The sequence below is a fragment of the Carassius carassius genome, chromosome 30 (assembly GCF_963082965.1).
Source record: "Carassius carassius chromosome 30, fCarCar2.1, whole genome shotgun sequence".
NCBI lineage: Eukaryota > Metazoa > Chordata > Actinopteri > Cypriniformes > Cyprinidae > Carassius > Carassius carassius.
In genome coordinates this window covers 23,618,985-23,639,874 of record NC_081784.1, presented here as the reverse complement: position 1 = coordinate 23,639,874, position 20,890 = coordinate 23,618,985, and the positions used below count along the sequence as shown (strand labels likewise).

General features: G+C 40.6%; 1 pseudogene; it reads left to right on the top strand.

Annotated features, from left to right (window-relative positions):
- Positions 1-20,890, top strand: part of LOC132110351 (E3 ubiquitin-protein ligase parkin-like) — an 80,710-nt pseudogene that overhangs the window by 10,636 nt on the left and 49,184 nt on the right.

The following is a 20,890-nucleotide window of genomic DNA, read 5'->3' as shown; positions in this document are numbered from 1 at the left end:
AGGTGACGTGGGCTTTTCGAGATGGCACATTCCTTACATACTTGCATGTACCTTCTGATGTCAGAAGCCATATTGGGCCACCAGAAGAGTTCCCTCAGCAGCGAGAGGGTTTCATTGACCCCCGGGTGGCCAGTGCCAAGTGATGAATGAGCCTAGTGGATGAGTGGAGTGCGCCATGTCTTGGTGATGTACTGCAAGCCCGGGGGACAACCCGGCGGGACGTTGGTGGAGGAATTGGAGGAGGGCAGAGTTTCTGATGACCAGGTGATGGGACTGACGATTACCTTGTCCGGGAGTATGGGTTCGGGTTCCTCCAGGTTTTCCCCAGGAGTGTAACAACGGCATAAAGCGTCGGCTTTGACATTTTTGGCCCCTAGTCGATTTGAGATAGAGAAATTGAAACGAGTGAAGAATAGAGCCCAGCGGGCCTGTCTGGGGTTTAACCTCTTGGCCGAGCGCAGGTATTCGAGATTTTTATAATCTGTAAGTACCAGTGTGAAGGCCACAGCCATGGCCTCACAACCAGTTTAAGAGCGGTAACCTCATGTACTTAGTTTGTGCTGTTTTTCTTTAGGATTAGTTTGTATGCATTTTTCATTCACATTTGTTGCAAACATTTTAGTTACAAATAACTCACAGGACACAAAGTTCATTTCACATACATTGTATTTTATTTAGTTGACCATACAGAAGTATAGTTTTGGTAGCGCTCACCATTAGTTACTTTTGTCATTTTGTTTGTGTAATTATTTGTTTCTGAGCTTACCAGTGTTGGATTCCACACCCGGGAGAGATCCAGGAAGTTGGCTGGCTTAAAGGGGTGGCGGTTGGAGCAGGAGCAGTTTTATAGGGGAGGTGGCCTAATTGGACACTACCATTGTTTATGTCCTGGGGATAGCTCATTCTCTGCTTAGATATTCTGGGGTTTGGATTTATATTATATTGAGTACTTTTGTTGAATTAAGATTAATTAAATGTTTATTACTTTTGGAATAAGTTTTATGTAGATTTTGCTGTTATTTGTAGCTTGTGTAGTAGTGTTGTTGTTGTTAGTCTTCCCTTGTGTGTTAAAATTGGTCTGATCAGCCAATATATAAGTCCCCGTTGTTTCTTTGTAAGAGTTAATTGTATTTTTTGTTTAGAGCTTTAGTTACTGTTTGTTTATTTGACTTTTGTTTTTGGGCCCAAACCTTTATTTTCACTTTGTTGTCATGATTTTTGGGAAATAAAAATCCTTATTTTTTAACTTCCCTTGCGACTCCTCTTGCTTAACTGCTTGGTCCCTGACAACCAGGAAAGGGTGTTTGGCTCCCTCCAGCCAATGCCTCCACTCCTCCAGCACCAGCTTGATTGCTAGAAGTTGCGGTAGAAGTTGGCAAAGCCAAGGAATCGTTGGAGTTCCTTTACAGTGGTAGGAGTGGGCCAGTTCCTGATGGTGTCATAAATCTTCTACTCAATGGTTTACTAGTTATTGAATGGACCTGGTAGGCTGATGGCATTGCCGTGGTAGTGAGGTTGAGCTGGCGGCAGAGGGCACCAGAGATGAAGTTGCCAGCTGACCCAGAATCGAGGAGGGTGGAAACAGGAATAGAGATGTCAGCGGCAGTAAGTGTCACTATAGTGGTGAGTGGTTTCATTTGATACTTCGAAGGGAAAATTGCACTTACCATGGGACGAGGAGGGCAGACGGGGTATACGGAGATGATATGCCCTGGGGATCCACAATAGAGGCAGATATTCTGGGCCAGCCATATTTGCCGTTCCGCAGCAGAAAGTCTGTAGGAGTCAACTAACATGGGTTCGCTGGTTGTTTCTGGGGAGCTGACGGACTCTGGATGGCAGAGGGGTGAGTTGGTATATGGCTGGCCCTGGTGCTCTTCGAGGCACAACTGCATACAAGTGGCGAAGCAGATGGATAGTTGTATGCAGCAAGATGCAACCGCACTTGAGGATCCAATCCTTACTGTAGGTGATCAGCAAGGCTTGCTCATTCCATCCACTAGTGGTCGCAAGAGTCCTGAACTTAAGAGCACATTCATTGACAGACATCTTTTTTTTGTTTTAAATCATAGAGTTTCTCACCAATGGATGAATCCCAGTTGGGTCTGCCGAAAACCTCTCGGAAATGCTCAACGAAGCTAGAATAGGACTGGATGACAGGGTTATTTTGGGTCCAAATGGAATCGTCCCACTGAAGCGCTTTACCGTGCAATTGGGAAATCAAAAAGGCTACCTTAGATCGCTCGGTGGGGTACAAGTGTGGTTGCATCTCCTGGACCAGCGAGCATTGGAGTAAGAATCCGCTGCAATCCTCCGCAGAACCAGAGAAGGGCCCCGGCTTGGCCATGGGGCTGACGTGTACGGCGGGTGAAGAAGAGGTGGTGTTGTTACTGGAAGTGCTAGCTGGTGATTGGGATGTCGGAAGGTTGGTGAGGGTTCGACGCAAAACATCAACGAGGTCTTGGAAGGGGTCTGTGAGGCTCATGCTTGTGCCGATTGGTCTTGGTCCAGTCTTCTGTTACGGTATACCGGGAACGGAGACTGGAAAAACAGGAGAACACTGTTTATTAAGGCACAAGCAGAGGAGCAGGTAGTGATAAGTGAGGATATGGTGCTGGAGGTTGGTGAGAAGAGTGGATCCAGAGGTGATGAACACAAGATGCTGGAAGTAGCTGACACAAACACACACACACACACACACACACACACACACACACACACACAATGGAGACAGGAAGACGCTGGAGATCGCTGGAGAGAGGTGAGCAGGATAATAGGCTAGTCCTTAGAGTTAGCAGGTAGGTATTGACCAAGTTGCGAACGAGACCAGACGGTGACTGAGTATGTATGTGTGGTTTTACAAGGAGTGGTTGATTGCAGGTGGATGAGGAGCAGGTGGGAGTGATTAGTATTCTGGTGAGGGTGTGCGTTGTTATTGGTTGGCGTTGGAGCCTGGCGTGTCTGTTACAATTTTATTCACCCACTTTGGCATAAATATCTGCCATTCATTATTATTTTAGATTTTGTTACCTTGTAAGGCTTTGTTTTTAATATAGGGAACTTAGTTTGGCTTTACCGCTCAGACAACTAGTAGAATAGTAAAATTAACATGACAAAGAATCATGATAAAATCGTGAATCACGATTTTCCTGAGAAAAAAAAATAGTGATATGATAATTTTACCATATCGCCCACCCCTATTTGCAGGGCATGATTTCATCTTATTTTTGCTTCTTGCAGGAGTTCTACCTGAAAGTTCACTGCATTTGATGCATCAGACAGTTTATTACAGCATTAATCTCACCACGTCCTAAACAAGCGTGATGCGATAAACCAACAAACGCTAAAAGCTTTTGTCTAAACCATCAACAATTTCAAAATATGTTGGTGGATTTACATTGAAAATATTTTCTCTCAGAAATGGCTAGAAATAACTACAAAGAAACAAGTGACACATTGAATTTCATTTTGTAGTAGCAAGACTAAAATAGTATTTTCTTGTAAAATGTACTCCAGTATTCTTCGTAGTATTTACCACTTTGAAAAATATTCTACAGCATAGAATCAACATAAAATAAGGGTAAAAAAAATTTTCATTTACAAATACCTTTACATAATATTAGTTTTTTGGCAACTTTTGACTTTATTATTTTTTTTGTCTTTCTGATAGATGCACAATGGAATGTGTTATAGTTATCCAGTCGTAAAAAAGAATACGCTTGAATATGTGATGTGAATGTAATGTAATGTAAATTCATGTTCAGTTAAAATTTATATTCAGAACTCAAAACTCAGTTTAAATTCACATTAAATTATTTTTTTTTGACAAACTTAAACGCATCTTAATATTGTAATTTCATAAGTAATTAAATGGTTTTTGAAATATGGTTTAAAGGAGCTATTGGGAGGTTTTTACTAAAAAAAAAATCTTTAAGATAGAGTTTTCTTTTGTACATGTATGAGCCAACCATGATGTAAAAAAAAGAATGACACCTCGAGTGTCCACCACGGTTGCCTCTATCAACATGTAGGCTCAATTGTGTGTGGAGGAGCTGGGCCCGAATTGGCGCGAAAATTCACAAAATGTGATGTCATGCGCGCTCTCGTCTACTTGGGCTTACAACCGTACGGCACGGCAGCCATTATAGTAAGCAGCGGCAATAGTGTTTTCAAATGGACTCTGCGGATGGAAAGAAGCGACCATCCTCCAGCTCAATTCAGACACCCACGGACACTCCTCCTAAGTTAAAAAAAAAAAGAGCGTGGGCACTGAGAACGAGCATGAGACTGGCTGCAGTTCCTCTAACGGCCACTGGTGTCAGTAACGGTTATAAATTTCAGAACCTACGCAATGCTCCTTTAAGTATACTAGTTGGTTTAAGTCTATTGTAATTTTAAATATACTAAAAAGTAATTTCTATTTAAACTTGAATTATCATGTGTTAAAGGGTTCATATGATGCTGCTAAAAATAACATTATTTGGTGTATTTGGTGTAATGATGTTTATGCAGTTTAAGGTTAAAAAACAGGTTATCTTCCACAGACTGTACATTATCTTCTTTATGCACCAATAGTTGTAACACTCCAAAGAGAAAGGAAAAATAGACATTGCATCATATGACCCCTTTAAAAAAATACAAGGTAAAATACATGAAATACCTGCAACACATTGTAGAAGTAAACTAAAGATTGATACAAACATTCTGAAAGACAGGCTGCTTGTGAACATACATACGCCTCCTGCTGTGCGGCCCTTCAATCAACAGTGGCCATTTTTCCAGAAAGTGCAAGCGCTAAGTGTGTCCTGCCAATGAGGGTCAGCTATTAGTGGGGCGGTGCTTCAGAAATGCTCCTACCTGCTGCTCTCACATGAATGGTCAGGCAGGTGGTGACCGCCTGGAGAAACCAGACTATGGAGCCCAATCACCAACAACCACCATTCAAATCAAGGACGGATTGAAGAAGCATTGCAATTACCTTCCTGAGTAGAGCTTTGGTTTTTTTTTTAGCACTGTTCTCTACTCCACTCTTCTTCATCCCCAGAGATCCCCTCTGTTTGTGTAAAAGGGCACTGGCAAGGAAGCGGCCAGTCTCTTACAATAGAAGCGGGAGAGAGGGGTCAGAGAAGTGGAACACTGTGTTAGCAAGTTGACTTAGAGTCAAGTGAGACTATGTTTGAGAGTGAAGGGGGACTTCTGGAGAAATGGAAAGAAAATTGGCATGATATTTCAGACATCTGTGTCTTTGCTTACTACATTAAAGTATCAAGGGTCTTTGAGATCATTTCCGAAGGTATTGAACAAGTAACATATCTAAACAAGCTCTCTGCCTGCCCCTTCTCACAGAGGCCCTTTCCTCATCAGTGTCCTTCTTCAGAATCTCATCTGAAAACTGCCACATTTCACCCCAAAGTCGAAATCAGAAAGACTATAAACCTCTTATTTTGGACCATTAGGTGTATTGCATTGACAGTTTAGTACATTGCCTTCAAAAATTATTACCATAAGAGGGAAAAATGCATTCTTTAAATTGTGAAATATTTATAAATTGTGGTAGGTTTGTATTGGTAGCTGACTTTTTTTTTTTATTGGTCGGTTTTTTATTAAAATTAAATTAAATTGATTGAACATTTTAATTGCTTTTTGCTATAGTTCCACAAATACTTGATTTATTATATTTGATACATTTTAACATGATTTAAAAAATAAATAAATGTGTAATTAGTCAAATAAATAAGTTGCTTTAGTACAATGTTGGTAATCTCGAAATATTTTTTATTAACAACATACTGTAAATTGTACTCTTATGTTTACAAACAATATGTTAGAATTTTACAGGAAAAAGACAAGCAAACCACAACCACACGGAGGAGAGTTTTTTCATTTATACTAAAAACGCTTTTACTTGCTAAAATTATCAACTTTCAAGCAGATGACAAAAGGCATAGATTGTGTATGACAGGTTTTACACCACAGATTTGAACATGCTGATCATTTAGAAGCCTTTTTGAGTATTTTTCAATTGAGAAATTTGAATATAAAATGTGACACTGTAGACTTTATAGGATTAAATTTAAAAATAATCAGAATTATACAGAATCAGAATCATAACAATATTAATTTCCATATGTCTCCATCCAAAATCTGAAGTATGTTTGTCAGATATGTTCTGAATGGCTATAATTGTATAACATCATACAGCATTGTTGCTTTTGGTGTGGACAGACACCAAAAACAACAATACCAATTTTATAGCATGATGCAGAGTTGCGTAACTGTACATTGTAAATGTGATTCAGGCCTCACCATGTCTTCCAGGACTCAGGTGCTGGTGTTTCAGTGTGCCGAGTGTCATGTGATCTGCCTGGAGTGCTTCCACCTTTACTGTGTGACCAGACTCAATGAGCGACAGTTTACCCAGGAGCCGCTGGTGGGCTACTCTCTGCCCTGTGCAGGTAAACATATCTTAAGTGTTCCCCAGTGTGAATGTCTATTAGTGTATGTGTGTGCGCGCTTCTGTATTTGGTGTGTTTGTGTGCACATGCTGCTGCGTTTGGCAGTGATTGATGGTGGTGTTTTGGTGGCTGCAGTGAAGAGGAGATACTATCAAATTGTTCTCCTTCACTCTCTCACACACAGTCGCACACACACGTACTCTCTCCGGGCCCATACTGTGCCCCCGTTGGCCCACCACATCCGTTAATGCCACCTGATAATGGGGCTCCGGGGAGAAGCATTGACCCCCCATCAGCCAGAACACCTCAGCAATCTCTCATTCGCTGTATCTCTCTGTATCTACCGCTGTCTTGCCCTTGCACTCACTCGTTTGTTTTGCTGCCATTCTCCTCCTTTCATTTTCTCTTTCACTGATATTTTTTGTCTCATTTTGTTCTCTCAGTGTTTACAGTGTTTAGATTCAAACAAAACTGAAACAGGGTAGGAATGGGAATCCTAAGGAATTTAATAATCAACCTAATAATTCCAGTTACTTGTGATTTAATTATCTTTTATTACTATTATTATTAGTTTAAATAATTCCAATACTTTTTCCCCCCTAACATTATACTAAGCAAAAATACTAAACAATAATTTTTGCTAATATATTTTAGTGCTTTTTGAGAAATTAGTTTTTATTTTTAAATATTTTAACAAGAAAATGTTTTTATTATACATTGATATTTCCATTAATGGCAGAATTCAAGTTTTTTATTAATTGGCAAGTTAACTGAAGGATTAATCAGGAAATACAGTAGGACTGTAACGGTTATAACAACATAATCATCGGGAAGAAGGAGGCGGGAACTGGCGGACAATCAAATAAAGACTTTAATAACAAAATAAACACAAAACAGCGCAACAGCCCCTCACGGATGACTGTCGCGCACAAATAAAAAGCAAACACAAACTAAAACCCAGGCCTGGTCCTCTCTCGTCCTTCACCGTCGTCGCTCCTGTTTTATATCCTTCCATCTCCTCCGTGGGACTCGACACCAGTGGGTCGAGCAGGTGTCGCTCATTTCCAATCACTCCACCGGCCTCGCTCATGTTCCCACGTCTCTCCGCCCCGCCCCACTCGTCACATACCCCCATCGCCCCTTGCAGGCCGGGGGGTACTCCCGAGACTGCGCTCTACTCCCCCCCCCCCCTCCGGGGGGACCGCTCACGGTGACCTGCGGGAACCTGGGGGTAGGACAGACGAGGCGAGAGAAAAGGAGATGGAAGGAGGAGCGACAGAGACGAGAGAGGGGAGAGAGGAGAAAAAAAAACAAAAAAAAACATCCAGTTCCCAGACGCACTGCTGCTCGGCCCTCCACCAGCTGGGTGATCTCCTCCGCGGTGCCTGGCGGTGGCACTGGACGGCCCTCGGCGGACGGCACGACACTCCTCCGCCGCCTGGTGGACGGCGACGGCTCCTCCGATTTTGGGCAGCCGGCAGGAGACCCCCGTTCCCTGCCCCTCCGGATGCCTTCACGGAGGCAGCAGGCTCCAGCCCCCTGGCGAATGGCGCCGACTCCTCTGCTCCCTCATGGACGGCAGCCGCCCCTCCACATCACGGGCGGCCGGCAGCGAGCTCGCCCGTCCCCGGCAACTCACTCCAGCCCACCGCCTCAAGCGTCCATGGCGGCACACTCCCTCGCCTGCTCGATGGCACCGCGGATTCACCACAGCGGCGAGGGATCTTCAGCAGCGCGTCCCTCCTTCTCCCGGGCTTCGGCACCACTGTAACGGTTATAACAACATAATCATCGTGAAGAAGGAGGCGGGCACCGGTGGACAATCAAATAAAGACTTTAATAACAAAATAAACACAAAACAGCGCAACAGCCCCTTGCTAGCGACTGTCGCGCACAAATAAAAAGCAAACACAAACTAAAACCCAGGCCTGGTCCTCTTTCGTCCTTCACCGTCGTCGCTCCTGTTTTATATCCTTCCATCTCCTCCGTGGGACTCGAGACCGGTGGGTCGAGCAGGTGTCGCTCATTTCCAATCACTCCACCCGCCCCACTCGTCACAAGGACAAATCCACAGATTAAATGACTAATTGAAGAAGTAATTAATAGATGATGATGATGATTATGGTAATAATGATAAATGTTTCTTGAGCAGCAAATCAGTATATCAGAATGGTTTCTGAAGGATCATGTGAGACTGAAGACTGGATAAATTATGATAAAATTTTAGCTTTCCATCACAGGACCAAATTACATTGTATAATTTAGTTATTTTAAATTTTAATAGTATTCACAATTGATATTTCAACTGTTTTTACTGTATCAAAAAATACATTCTAGATAAACAGACAGATGGATACACACAGACACACACACACACACACACACACACACACACACACACACACACACACACACACACACACACACACACACACAGACACACACATATACACACACACACACACACAAGTGTTTGTTTGAGTGTATGTATTTGTTACTGTTGTGACGACGTGTTTTTGTGGCCATCTATCACTGTGTGTCTGGCTGCAGACTGGAGATTGTGTAAAAAGGTCAGAAATCAGCCTCAAATGTCATTTCCACTTTTAAACAACTTTGAACAGTCCAGCCAAAACATTCTTGTCCAAAAGGCACAGATGAAAGAGGCCAGTCACATCCACAAAATGTGAAGAAATGATCGTCTGTCTCCAATAAACACACCTGCGTGAGCTCCAAAAGCCTTTTCTCTGAAAATCCAGCAGAAGCCAGTGCACCCTTAACCTTCTTTTGAAATGAGCTTTAACATAACACCATATTACAAGCTGACCTCAAAGGAACAAAATCTCCACTTAGCATTTAGGCACACACCTTCGTTGGAGGAGAGCACATGCCTTCCTGTGCACAGCGCAAGATTTCCTCCTCTCCTGTTGGTCTGTGCGAATCATTAGCATTAAGAATATGATGAATTTTACTGATGAAAATGTGCTGAAAATTACAGCAGTAATTTCAGCAGTAATGTACCTGCGCTTGGCTCTACACTGAGTCATGCCATTATTTTGAATGGGTCACACTGTATCATGACAAACTACATTTTCTTTGATCCTTTGAAACAAGAATTATATGTGCTATGTTAACACGCTCTACTGAAATATGCAGAACTCCTCCACAGACCAAAAAGGCAATAAGCAATATTAACCAATAATAAACCATATGGACACATAGTAAGTAAATTTGATGAATTTAAAACTTCAGTACCACTTTTACCATCACTAATATAATATAATATAATATAATATAATATAATATAATATAATATAATATAATATAATATAATATAATATAATATAATATAATAACTTTTCACTGTTGTGTGCTGTCAAATTAACAGATTAAGGAACAGTCTATCAGCTTTATTCTGTAGTCATTTAAGTCATTAAAGATGCTTATTTGGCTAATTATGTTCACTGACATGAAAATTATTCAGTGCCATTCCAGCCCCCGTTTCTAGAACTGTTTAACTCTCAACAGGCTGACATTGGAGAGTCTAAGCTTTTTCTTGTCCATTACAAGTTGATTTAAAGTATAAACAAGGCTTCAGATGCACACTCCACCTCGCTCCGCCACTGTCATGATCGTCAGCTGGAGTGCCCATGAACTTACTATTCCAGAGTTAAGCTCACGGCGGGCTCCTGTTCCCGAGTTAAGCCCACGGCGGGATCCTGTTGCCGAGTTAAGCCCACGGCGGGCCCCTGTTTCCCGAGTTGGGCACACAGTGGGCTCCTGTTCCCTAACTCGGGCCTAACTCGGGAACAGGAGCCCATTGTGTGCCCAACTCGGGAAACAGGGGCCCGCCGTGGGCTCCTGTTCCCGAGTTAGGCCCACGGCGGGCTCCTGAACCCGAGTTAAAGGGTTAGTTCACCCAAAAATGAAAATTATGTCATTAAAGGGTCATGAAACCCCCCATATCAGCACAGGTTAGTTCTCACCACGGTTTTAAAAAATGCTAAAAAAGTGGGCATGGTGTGCAGTGGACCGGGGGAGGGGGAAGAGGGGAGACAGACAGCACACAAAGCTTTGCGTTCAGAAAGTTTCATTTCGCTCCCATCGAGCTAAAAGCACAAATAAATGCACAGCCATTTGCACTCTGCATCGAAAACATATTACACTTACATTCAGTCATTTAGCAGACGCTTTTATTCAAAGCGACTCACAAATGAGACAATATATATTATTCTGTGGCGTTTATATAAGCCTTCTGACAGGTTGTGTCACAGAGCTATAAAAACGGTTACACTCACCAAGTGAATGAATCGCGTTTGTGCCGAACTCTTATTACAAAGAAAAAACAAACACTCTTCTGCAATCCATGAAAGTTTCTCTGTGTGCGATGTCATTTCACAGTCTGATGAGTCTTTCATAGCAAATCAACACATGCTGTTGTGAATAATTAAGCGAAGCGTCTTCTCATAGGATAAGAACACGCAATCTCATGAATAATTGAATAGACACCGACGCGTCATCAATGTACTATAGTCCATTGCCACGTCAAAAATCGTGACGTCAACACAATGTAGATTCTAAATCCGGAAGATGAAAATAGAGCAAAAAAGCTTAAAATTAAACAATTTTCTCCAACAGTTAAAATTAGCGGATGCTAACATTGTCTTCTATGATGTGCAACACAAACACCTCTGCTAAAATCTTAGAATAAGTAGTCTGGGGTTTCATGACCCTGTAATGATTCATCCTCATGTTGTTCCAAACCCATAAGACCTCCATTCATCTTCAAAACACGGTTTAAGATATTTTAGATTTAGTCCGAGAGCTTTCTGTCCCTCCATTGAAAATGTATGTACAGTATATTGTCCATGTCCAGAAAGGTAATAAAAACATCATCGATGTAGTCCATGTGACATCAGAGGGTCAGTTAGAATTTGTTGAAGCATTGAAAATACATTTTGGTCCAAAAATAACAAAAACTACGACTTTATTCAGCATTGTCTTCTCTTCCGGGTCTGTTGTGAGCACCGATGCAAACGGTTCTTGACTCGAGAACGAGTCAATCTTCCGTTCGTTATCTGGCTCAGCTCAATGTTCATCTTCAGTTCTCTCTTCACAGCAGTTCAGTCAGTGTACTGTTTGAGTAAATGAATTTCTCCGGGATATTGGTTTATTTTAACTCAGAGGGTGTGTCAGCCATGTTAAAAAAGTTAACAGCTTTCATTTGTGGATTAATGCTTATTGGAGATGCGAACCGTTTCAAACGATTCAGTTCGTGCAGTGTTGTGAACGCGCTCACAACAGACCCGTAAGAGAAGACAATGCTGAATAGAGTCGTAGTTTTTGTTATTTTTGGACCAAAATGTATTTTCAATACTTCAACAAATTCTAACTGACCCTCTGATGTCACATGGACTACTTTGATGTTTTTATTACCTTTCTGGACATGGACAGTATACCGTTCATACATTTTCATTAGAGGGACAGAAAGCTCTCGGACTAAATCTAAAATATCTTAAACCATGTTCCGAAGATGAACGGAGGTCTTACGGGTTTGGAACGACATGAAGGTGAGTCATTAATGACATAATTTTCATTTTTGGGTGAACTAAGCCTTTAAGCCCATGTCGGGCTCCTGTTCCCCATGTTAGGCCCAGGAAGGGCTCCGGTTCCCAATGTTAGGCCCAGGAAGGGCCCCTGTTCCCAATGTTAGGCCCAGGAAGGGCTCCTGTTCCCCATGTTAGGTCTAGGAAGGCCCCCTGTTCCCCAGTTAAGCCCAGGAAGGGCTCCAGTTCCGCCTGCTCCACCCTGGCTTCCTGCTCTGCTGGCTTTGCCCTGGTCCCCGGCCACTCCACTTCCACACGGACCTGGCCCTCAGTCCCTCTCCCTGTTCCGCCTCTGCTCCACCGCCCTCCATGATTGTTTAGAGCATCTGGAGACCACTCCTTGGGGTGGGGGGTGGGGGAGATGGGGGGGTTGCTATGTCACGATCGTCATCTGGAGTGCCCATGAACTTCAGTAGAGGGCACTCCACTCAGGACTCACTCAGGACCCGTTTCCAACTCCATTTCCCAGAATCTTGTGCTTAGGGTTAATCACTAGCAGGTGTTCCCCATTAACACTCCCCTATATGAACTGTGTTTGGACTCTCAAATTGTGCGAAGTCTTGTTCTAGCCTAGTCTGTCTATTCCGAGCATTTCTCCTTGTGTTGGTTCCTCCCGTGTCTGACTTTGGATTGTTTATACCGACTTTGATTCTCTGCTGCCTGCCCCGACCTCTGCTTGTTACTGTTGCTGATTCTGGATATCCCTGACATACCTGACGCTGTTTTCTCTGATCATTGCTTGTTTGACCATTCTCTTTATTAAACCACTGCATATGGATCCGAACATCTCTGACTCCATGTTACAGCCACCCAAACACCCCCATACATCCTCTGCTACTTTGCTCTGTTTATTAAAAGTTAAATGTGCGGGTGTGCTTTGAACCCACGTACATAAAAAGTATGAATCATAACACTTATACTGATATATATTTATATATATATATATATATTTTTTTTTTTTTTTCGGTGTTAACTTGTGTATGTTACCTTTACACACTTTCTCTGACTCACACAATTCATAATGATTTGTTTGCCTTTTATAAATTAATGTATTTATGCTGAATTGGCTCTTAAACTCAAAAATTACCAAAACATCTGTATAAAATGACAAAAAAGTATTATAAAAGTAGTCCAAAAGTAGTCTTATCTGATCTGCCCTAGCTCTCATTTGTTTATCCATGTGTGAAATAACAGTGTCCAATCTGTGAGAGATTCCTTCACTTGAGTTAGATCTTTTTAAGGATTTGTTCACAAATCAAACAGATCAAGTTTACTTCCTTTGTATTATGTAGAGAGAGAGAGAAAAAAAGTCAAATAAGTATGGAACAACGTGAGGATGAGTAATAATGTCATTAACTTTTGGATGAAATGTCCAGTCTAATCTAATTTACCCTAAATTTAACATTTTTGTATTTTCTAAATGCATATTAGTCTTACACAAATTAATCTATGTATTATGCTAATTCAAATTCTGTGTCACTGTGCTTTTATACTAGATATATGCCAGCTATGCTCTATGAAATTTTTTATGAAATTACCCTTTTTATATCTTTTACATCTACATGTATTATCATTTCTATCATTACTTAAGGTATAGGTGGCCACCCCTCACAAAAAAACAAAACAAAATGCCCTCCACCACCTGCAGGTCCCTATTTCAGAGTTAAAAAATGTGAACATCCTACTTCTAAAGAAGCTTTTTTTTCACACACACACACACACACACACACACACACACACACACACACACACACACACACACACACACACACACACACACACTTACCAATTCCCAATTGGAGTAAATGTGACTCAGTGAAGGGTTGGCTGCATGTCTCTGTGTGGGCACACTTATCAGACAGTGATATGAGCAGAGTTGCATGTTAACTGGGCTCATCCGCCGATGGCTGGTGCGACGCTAGATAAGGTGGAATTGCTGCAACACCTGTTGGAGGCAACCTTGACATTTTATCAGCTCAGAAAAATATCCTTAAATACCACAGACTGCCTGCAGCCACTCCTAACACCACTCGGTGGGTCAGCTCGGGAAAAAATCCAACTGAAACTTTGCCACTCTGCTTGGATAATTTTAGCTCATGCTAGTGCGGATCTGGGGAAGATCGATGGTCCTTTAGGGATATATATGTCGTATAACTGATTAATGCTTCAGCAGGACCGTGCATCGAGTTCGGAGATCATCATGGAAATCCTGCTTCTGGCCTTTATTAGTATTCATATAAGGATCAATGTCTTTGGTGCATAAATAATCCATGGTAGACTGCTATCCGCTTTAGATGAATAATCCTAGAACTTTGTGGATGGTACATCAGTATTCCTATATGGATGGCATGATCTGGTGTAAATTTATAGGCCTGTTGGGATTTCTATCAGCTCTTTTCTCTATCTGTAAGTCTGTGTGTATCTGTAAAGGCTGTGCTGCTCCAGGTGTTCTGGAAGATTTTCTGGGAAGATTCATTTCCCTTCTTACAAAGTCATGAAACAGTAAAAGTGTCACTACTTTGATGAATGAAGGTGGCATTACTAGTAGGGAATTGGGAAGATAAGGCAAGCAAGAAACACAAGCACACACAGCACCAAGGGGTGAAGGTTTGGCTGGTTAGTGTGGCTGGTTCATTATAGTAATTGTTTTAGCAGTGCAAGTTTTTTTTCCCCTCATATATACAGATTTTTGCAATGTTTATATCACATATTTTATTGTACTAGATATTTTAGAAGTGCCAGTTTTTTTTTTTTGCTGTACCAAGTTGTTTTGTTTTGTTTTGTTTTGTTTTGTTTTGTTTTGTTTTGTTTTGTTTTGTTTTGTTTTGTTTTGTTTTTGCTTTTGCCTTTGTTTTTGTTTTTTGCTTTTGCAGTGCCAGGTGTGATTGTTTGATTTTTTTTTTCTGTACCAGTGTCAGGTTTTGTTTTGTGCTTTATCAGTGATTTTTATATATACAGAATATATATACAGATTTTTTGCTTTAACAGTGCCAGGTTTGTTTGTTTGTTTGTTTTTAGCTGTACAAAGTTTTGTTTTGTTTTGCTTTAGCTTTTGCTTTTTTTTGCTTTTTTTTTTTTTTGCAATGCCAGGTTTGTTTGTTAGATTGTTTTTTCTGTACCAGTTTTGTTTAGTGCTTTATCACTGCCAGGTTTTGTTTTGCATTGTTTTTTGCTTTAGCAGTGCCATGTTTTTTGTTTTGTTTTACTTTGTTCTGCTTTGTTTTGTTTTGCTTTGCTTTGTTTGTAGATGTTTTATCAGTGCCAGATTTTTGTTTTATTTTATTCAACTGAAGACAGTAACTAGTGAAGTTGGACTGTGTATTCTTATGTTGCCATCAGTGAAACATCATGGTACCATTTTCTTGCATTTCCAGAGTGTTTAGTGATTAGATGAATAAGAATGTTAATGGATAATATAGAGTTGACATTTTAAACTCTACCAGACAGTAGCCATCTAGGAGCAGGTTTGGACACCCCTGTTCTAGAGAGAAGCACATTTTATTCTGGCAAATAGCTGTCAACTGTATGCAGACATAAATAGATATGTGAGGCGACCAACCACAGTCTATTTGGTTTGAACTAGATGTTTAGCGGCTGGTTAATTTGTTTAGTACAGTACCACATTTACCTTAGCATTTTAAATGTGATACTACTGTAATGTCCATTGTATGCATGGTTCTGGTATTTTTTTTATTCTGTGGTCATCATTCTTGCTAAAAATTCCTTTCTGTGTGTAGCTTGAACAGCAGAACATAGCACTAGGAATGCCATGCAGTGTTTGATTTGAGGAGAGGCCGGGAGGGTCCTAAACCCACCAAAAGACCCCCAAAATTAATGTGGGAGGTCACCAAGTGTTTTGTTGGAACTGAAATATTATAGAATTTTATGTTTTTATGTATTTTAATCATTTATTATTTTATTATTGAACAATCATTGCTTTATTTGTTGTTTGTCCCAGTTTTAAATTTAATTCAAATTAGAAGTTTTTTTTTTGTCTTCTGTAAGCTGCTCAAGTGCACCACACACTGTTTTGCCAAAGACTTTACATAGAGCGACTGGCAGAATAGATTCTCATTTTCACCCTACTGTAACTGTAAGATATAATACATTACTGCATTAAGTTTGTTATTATGTGTCTTCTGTGTGAATATAATAATCTATTATGATGTGCATACTAGGGCTGTCACAATTCCTTGATTTAAAGTATTCAACATTTTTTGTACTTAAGTATTGCAAGTAGTCTATTTGAAAATTTACTACTCAAGTACTGAAAGTAAAAGTACAAGTATTACAGGGTTTCCCATACCTTCATTAATTTGTGGCGGCCCGCCACAATATCAACGCTGACCGCCACGGATTGATTCAGATTTTGAAACTATTTAATATGGGTACAATTGTATTTTATTGTAGAGCTGCACCCTGCTTGCTCCCTCCCTCTCAAAAACGGACAACGTAGGCACACACGACTAGCCCCTCCTCTTCAAACACGATCTGAATCAAAACATGAGCATGTGTTAGTTAGAGGATGGATTGTTGCCGGTGCTTAATGCTTATTCCCCCAGCGAAGAATCCAGAATCAATCCGGAGTTGAATGTTTAGTAATGAACACTGTTGCTCAACATAACTCTGTCGCGTTTCCATTACAGATTCGCGCAAAACTTTTGTGTTTTTTTTTTCTAAATATCGATAAACAACTATTGCGAAATGACGGCATTTCCATTAACCGATGTTATGCGACTAAAACGTCATTTTTTTCCTCTCGCGATCAGTCATTCCAAAAATCATGGCAACGGACGTTGGTAGGTTTATATATATCACAGCCACCAGACTAGACATTACATTGTTATTATCTCCAGGTTCAGGTTGGTGTGTGTTGGTTTTTGTCCACCTCAATCTCCAGGTTTGTGTGTGTGTGTGTGTGTGTGTGTGTGTGTGTGTGTGTGTGTGTGTGTCAGAGTCTGTGTGTGTCCACCTCCAGGTCCAGTTTGGTGTGTGTGTGAGCCTGTGTGTGTCTGAGTGTGTGTGTGAGTCTTTTTGAATGTTTGAGTGTGTGAGCCTGTGTTTGAGTGTGTCAGTAAGTTTGTGAGTTTGAGTGTGTGTGAGTGTGTGTGTGTGTGTGTGTGTGTGTGTGTGTGCATCTCCAGGTCCAGGTTTGTGTGTGTGTGTGAGCAAAATTTGCAACAAGAAGTCTGTGGAGCAGTCATAGCATAGACAGTGTAGCAATGGCATAGCAATGTAGCAATAGCAATGTCTTAAAAGGGATAGTTCACCCAAAAATGAAAATTCTATCATCGTTTATTCACCCTTAAGTTTTTACAAACCAAAAAAATTTGGAAGAATGTTTGTAACCAAACAGATGTCGGTTCCTATTGACTACCATAGTATATATTTTTTCCTACTATGGAAGTCAATGGGGACCGAGATCTGTTTGATTCTTTCATTCTTCCAAATATCTTCCTTTGTGTTCAACAGAACAAAGAAACTCTGGAACAACTTTGAAACAACTTGAGGGTGAGTAAACGATGATAGAATTTTCATTTTTGGGTGAACTATCCCTTTAAGGTATCTGACACTAAGTGTTGGCAATGGAAATGTGTACTTGTCACTAAAAATATATGATATATATATATATATATATATATATGATATATTAAACTTAACCCCCCCCCCCCCCTTCCCTGGTCCCCAAACACCACACCACCGCAAATATAATCTAATTCTGTGGGAAACACTGTATTGTGTTATGTAGTTATTAAAGAAAGTACTCAGAAGTTTGAACATATTGTTTTTACTATTTCCAATGATTAACCTAAAGGACAATCCAAATTCCTTTGACTGTAACTTTTAGTAAACAAAAAACAGATTAAAGGGTTAGTTCGCCCAATTTGCAAAATTATGTCATTAATAACTTACCCTCATGTTGTTTCAAACCCGTAAGACCTCCGTTTATTTTTGGAACACAGTTTAAGATATTTTAGATTTAGTCCGAGAGCTCTCAGTCCCTCCATTGAAACTGTGTGTACGGTTTACTGTCCATGTCCAGAAAGGTAAGAAAAACATCATCAAAGTAGTCCATGTGACATCAGAGGGACAGTTAGAATTTTTTGAAGCATCGAAAATACATTTTGGTCCAAAAACGAATCATTCGATGTAACCGGATCTTTTTGAAACAGTTCACCAAATCGAACTGAATCGTTTTAAACGGTCCGCGTCTCCAATACGCATTAATCCACAAATGAATTAAGCCGTTAACTTTTTTATTGTGGCTGACACTCCCTCGATCTGAGCTGACTGAACTGATGTGAAGATAGAACTGAAAATGAACACCGAGCCGAGCCAGATAACGAAGAACAGCCTGATTCGTTCACGAGTCAAGAACACTGATCTATATATATAACTTATATTATAGATCAGTGGTCAAGAACCGTTTCTGTCAGACGTGTCCGATTCGAGAACCGAGGAGCTGATGATACTGCGCATGTGTGATTCAGCGTGAAAGCAAACCGACACACAGAGCGCATGAACCGAACTGATTCTTTTGGTGATTGATTCTGAACTGATTCTGTGCTAATGTTATGAGCGCAGGTAAACCGAAGGCTTGCAGTCAACGCCAATGACGCCATTACGTCGAGCGCAAAAGAACCGGTGAACTGTTTTCTTCAACTGGTTTATTGAAGCGAACTGTCAGAAAGAACTACTGGTGATTCGAATACCGATGCAACTGGTTCTTGACTCGTGAACGAGTCATTATCTGGCTCGGCTCGGTGTTCATCTCTCTCTTCACAGCAGTTCAGTCAGCACGCGCAGTCTTCTCAATCGCTTGATTCGCTCAGTGATGTGCCAACAAACCTGCCATCTACAGTTCTGGCAGTGGTAATGTGGGTTTGTAATGGAATGATTCGTAACATTTTTATAATTGTAACGAGTAACGATGCAGCACATAAAAAAAAAATATCTGAGTAAAAGTATTAAACTCATCGAAAATATGTACTGAAGTAAAAGTGGAAGTAGGAGAAAAAAATAATACTCTAATAAAGTACAGATACCGCCTTTTAGTACTTAAGTGAAGTAGTTCTACTTCGTTACTATACATCTCTGCTCAGAATTCATGCTCTGCATTAACCCCATCCAAGTGCACACACACAGCAGTGAACACACACACACACACACTGTGAACACACACCCAGAGCAGTGGGCAGCCATTTATGCTGCGGTGCCTGGGGAGCAGTCGGGGGTTCAGTGCCTTGCTCAAGGGCACCTCAGTCATGGTGTTGCTGGCCCGAGACTTGAACCCACTACCCTAGGGTTAGGAGTCAAACTCTCTAACCACTAGGCAACTACTTCCCCACAACTTCCTTCTTGAGGTATTCAGTTATAAAAAAAAAAAATCTTCAATAGCATTTCGCCCGTGTCACTTTTCTGAAGTGAGATACTTTTTATTTCATAAGTTATGAAAATAATGATAGAATAATGACACTGACATTAAGCCTGACAAAATCTCATCTGACCACAGATATTGATACGGGACAGTGTTTTCTTAGACACGCTTTAGTTAAAATGCGTCAAAAAAGCACAAATGTGTCAACAGTTTTCACGCATGTCTTTCAAAATAAAAGTCTCACATCAGAAAAACATTTAGAATTACGTTTTTTGTTGTTGATGTTGTTTCTTTTACTGTACACTCCGCGACCCACTCAGAACGGTCTTGCTAGTTACAGTTCGGCACTAAATAGTTAACTTTCTTCCTTCAGACACATGAGTTACTGTGCTCAGCAAAGCTTTTCAGCTGTCTGTCACTCAGTTATACAGTGGACATTTGAATTAAATGTTGTTTAGTTGATATTAAACAAGGATTAGATTGCGCTGTAAAGTGTAAAAAAATTGGCACTCTCTGCAGGCATTTGAGATAATACATAATATACATAAGTTATGATTATATTGTTTTATTACATTATGCATTTTAACTGTTTTGTTCAATAAAACCGCAATTACTTGCTTTTGATATTTTTTTGAACAAATTATTATTGCCTCATTGCTATTATACATGTACTGTATATGTATTTTAAGTCATTTAAAATCTATAGTTCACCTATAGGTCTATTTTTATTACCACAAAAAAGATTATTCGATTACCAAATAATCATTAGTGACAGCCCTAGTGTATACGGAATGCTCAGCTTTGTAGATATTCTCAAATAAAAAAAAATATGGATAGCTTAGTTTTCTGTGGCTATGTGTATTTACCTTTAACATGCATCACCATGTGATCCTCCTGGACACATCATCAGTGATGCGGTTATTTGGTCTTTCAGCAATCAGACTCCCTCACCCAGGCGACCCAGCTAGGGTTGATCAAGACAGCTGTGTAACACAAGATGGGAAAGTACTGATTTCATACTGGAAATATCTTGAGAGTAGATGGAGTGGAAAATTGCTGACTTAAATAAGTCATATCTATCTTCTACACGATTCTCATTCTCTCACTCTCAGTCTCTTTCTCAGCATACAAACCAACCCTAGAATCGCAGCAGTGCTCAAGTACGCCCCTGTAGGCTGAAGGCAAATGGTTACAGTTCAGCACTGAATAATAAACTTTCTCCCTTCAGACGAATGAGTTACTGTGCTCCGGCTAGGCTTTTCAGCTGTCTGTCTCTCAGTTATACATACAGCCACATCGCTCTGTAGGTTGACTGACTTTGAACTTGTAAAGCTCAAAGCCTGGCCTCTGTGGCAGTGGGTGCTTGTTCTTTGTGTTTTATGTATAATGTGATAAAGAGAGCAGGGTCTTGAGGGGCAAACCCAACTGCTGAATAATAGAATACAAAAAATTCT